The sequence below is a fragment of the Sinocyclocheilus grahami genome, unplaced genomic scaffold (genome assembly GCF_001515645.1).
Source record: "Sinocyclocheilus grahami isolate Dianchi unplaced genomic scaffold, SAMN03320097.WGS_v1.1 scaffold1205.1, whole genome shotgun sequence".
NCBI lineage: Eukaryota > Metazoa > Chordata > Actinopteri > Cypriniformes > Cyprinidae > Sinocyclocheilus > Sinocyclocheilus grahami.
This window is the reverse complement of record NW_015506384.1, coordinates 199744-203114: the sequence shown is the minus strand read 5'-3', so window position 1 is coordinate 203114 and position 3371 is coordinate 199744.

Genomic DNA, 3371 nt, shown 5'->3' with positions numbered 1-3371 from the left:
TAGTGTTCGTAACTACTGACAAAATGAAATGCTTTGGTTACGGTAAATCGGGGCACTTAATCCGTTCATGCCCTGACAAGAGTAACGCAGCTGGAGGTAGTAAGGATAGTGCTGCAAATGAGGAAGGTAGGCCTACTGTAAAACCGTCTGAGGTCGGTCCGGCCAAAGCAGTGCTGACTGCGGATAAAATTGCTGGGAAAGGAACATCTGTCGAGGGGCCTGTGGAAGCTGGATCGACCTCAACGGAATCAGTGAATGAATGTAAGGATACTTCAGAAACTTCTCTAAATGCAGAAATTGGATTGTTGAACAGTGATGTAGAAAATGTGAGGGAAGAAGATGTGTCTGAGTTAGAAGCAGAGAACAAGATGTTCAAAGTACCGACAAAAAGGAAAAATGTGGAAAAGGAAATTGTAAAGGAATATTTCCCTGATCTAAAGTAGTTTTTTGACAAAGCCAAAAGTCTAATAGCAGAAGGGTGCCTTTCAAACAAGGAAGTTTACCGTTGGTATGGATTTAAATGAAAATGAGGATTAAGAGTATTAGTATTTTGGGTTTGCTTGTGTTTTTTTGGTTGTTTATTTATTCCAGTATGGCTGAAGTGCAGATTACCTCCTTGAATATTAATGGTGCTAGAGATTATAGGAAAAGGGCTGAGCTGTATGAAATTATCAAGCAGAAACAAATAGATGTTACTTTGATTCAAGAAATGCATAGTGATGTAAACAATGTAAATGATTGGATGAAGGAGTGGAAGGGTTATCTTTTCTTAGCCACAACACCACGTTAAGTGGAGGAGTAGCAATCTTGTTTGCAAAAACCTTTAACCCGATCTTGTACAAAGTTGAGGAGTTTTTGAAGGGTAGACTTTTAAAAGTGAGAGCACAAGTGGATAATTATTATTTTGTTTTTATTTGTGTGTATGTCCCCAACTCAATCATTGATAGGATGTTGTTTTTAGATACACTATGGTCTGTTTTTCAAGATGTTTCTAATGATGATTATTTATTTTTGGGAGGTGATCTTAATTGTACAGTGAGTAATAGTGACAGAAATCATATTGAACCCCATATGCCTTCAAGAAAACGTCTTATTCAAATAATTAATAAGCATGAGTTAACTGATGTGTAGCGAATCAGCTCAAAGGGGAAATATGAATAATGAATCATAACTAGTTATAATTAATTATAAATATTTAGATCCGCTGTAAGTATCTACTTGACCTCTCAGGGTCAACTGTCTGTCAATTCTAAGAATGTTAATTTCCTGGCTAAGGGAAATAACTTTCTTACTGTACAATACTACACAGAGCATGTAGCAGAAATCTGCATGATTAGGGACTGCGGTTATGAGCAAACAATGAACAACCTCAAGTGTGATACAAGTAAGACTTTATTAACTACATAAACACTTAAACTAGTCTAACATACACACACACACACACACACACACACTCGTACAGTTGGTATAGGAACAGGATTAAAGCTTAGGCAGTAAAGAGAAGAGAAATAAAACATGAAGCTATGGTATCATTGGATATTCAGCAGATTTACAGCCTGAAGGAAACATCAGTTTCTTAGTTCAAACACACCTTTCTAAAAAGGTGCAAATGATACTTCATGTATCAATTAATAAGACTAAGTTTGATACTTGCACGTCTTGTCTGTCTGACAGAGAGTCCTGATGCAATCTGAAGACTCAAGTTGATCTTTGCTGAAGTTGGTTGATGAAAAAAAGAACCAGTTTGAGTCAGATGATATTGGTGAATGGAAAGTCAAGGCCCGAGGCCTGGCGCAGACTTAGGGTGTCCTTAGAGCGTTTTAGCTCACATCCCCATCTTCTCAGAATCTAACAGAACCGCAGACTGAAAGCTAGGTGTTGGAGCTCGCCAGGCACGCCCGCACCGGCTCAGGCTCCAACACACTTCTTAGCAGAAGAAGGACAACAAAAGACCTGGGCGGAACTGTGCGTGAGCCTTTTAAGGTCTGAGAAGATTCCCGCTTCTCAGGATGAGCTTGTCCAATGAGAAAGGGTGAAATTCCAAGCGGGAGTTTGGAAATACTGGGGAGTTTTATGACCCTTTGTGTGAAAGCATGGTAATTTGCATATGGAACTTGAATCAAAATTACTAAAGATTCTTATAACACTAATATATTGCCTATGTACCAACATATAATATACACTCTTGTTTACATCATCAGAAGACGAATTTGTAGATACTAAACATGGTAGGATTACATATAGGTAAGATGACATGAACGAGTGGTTCTATCATAAGCCTGCATAAAACAGTATACAATATAAAAGACAATATACAAGGACAGTAACAACATACACAATGACCTGAAGGATATGCGTGTTCATTCAAAGAAAGGTTTTCCTATGAATTAATTAGAGAACAGTCCATTTCTCTTGGCATTATGTGTCATTCCTATGAGGAAAATTAGTGAGTTTCTCTGCCCACATTCCTTTGGGCAATAAAACCAGTGATATGATATCAGCATTGGTTGCCATGGAACTAGAGGCCTGTTCTGCCTTTTTGAGGTGTTAAGACGCATTTCGGGGGAAGGGTCCATAGACCCTGTTGCGTCTGGACCAATCAAACACACAATTTTTCATTTGATTTAACTAATCAGTTATTCATTAGATTAACAAAACGTTCACAGACCCCTCCCCCAATAAACATACTGGGTGCCAAGTTGTATGTGAACAGGGCCCAGGACCCTGGTTACCATGGCAACCCTGACACCAGATACATTTTACGACCTAATGGCATGTTGAGAGTCACCCCTCTCACTACAATTTCCATAGGAAATCCACAGTGCACAGTGAAAAATTGACTCTTCTCTAATTAATTAATAGGAAAACCTTTCTTTATATGAACACACATATCCTTCAGGTCATTGTGTATATTATTGCTGTCTTGTATATTATCTGTTGTATTGTAGACTAGTTTATGCATGCTTATGATAGAACCACTCATTCATGTAACCTTACATATAACGTGTTTGGTCTCTATTAATTCGTATTCGGATGATCTAATTGAGAGTGTATATTGTATGTTTATACCTATGCAACATATTAGTGTTCTAAGAATCTTTATTTGTTTGTCCATCAACACCCAAGCAAATTACATATGCGAAATACCATGCTTAGAGACAAAGGGCAGCAATTGCCACCTCCCGCTTGGAATTTCCGTCTTTCTCATTGGACAAGCCCCTCTTGAGAGGCGTGAATCTTCGCAGACTTTAAAGGCCGCACTTCAGTGGCCCGCCCCGAGTCGGTGGTTCAGTTAGATTCTAAGATGAAGACATGAGCTAGAACGCTTCTGCAACCCCCTAAGTACGTGCCAGGCTTCGGTCTTGACTTTT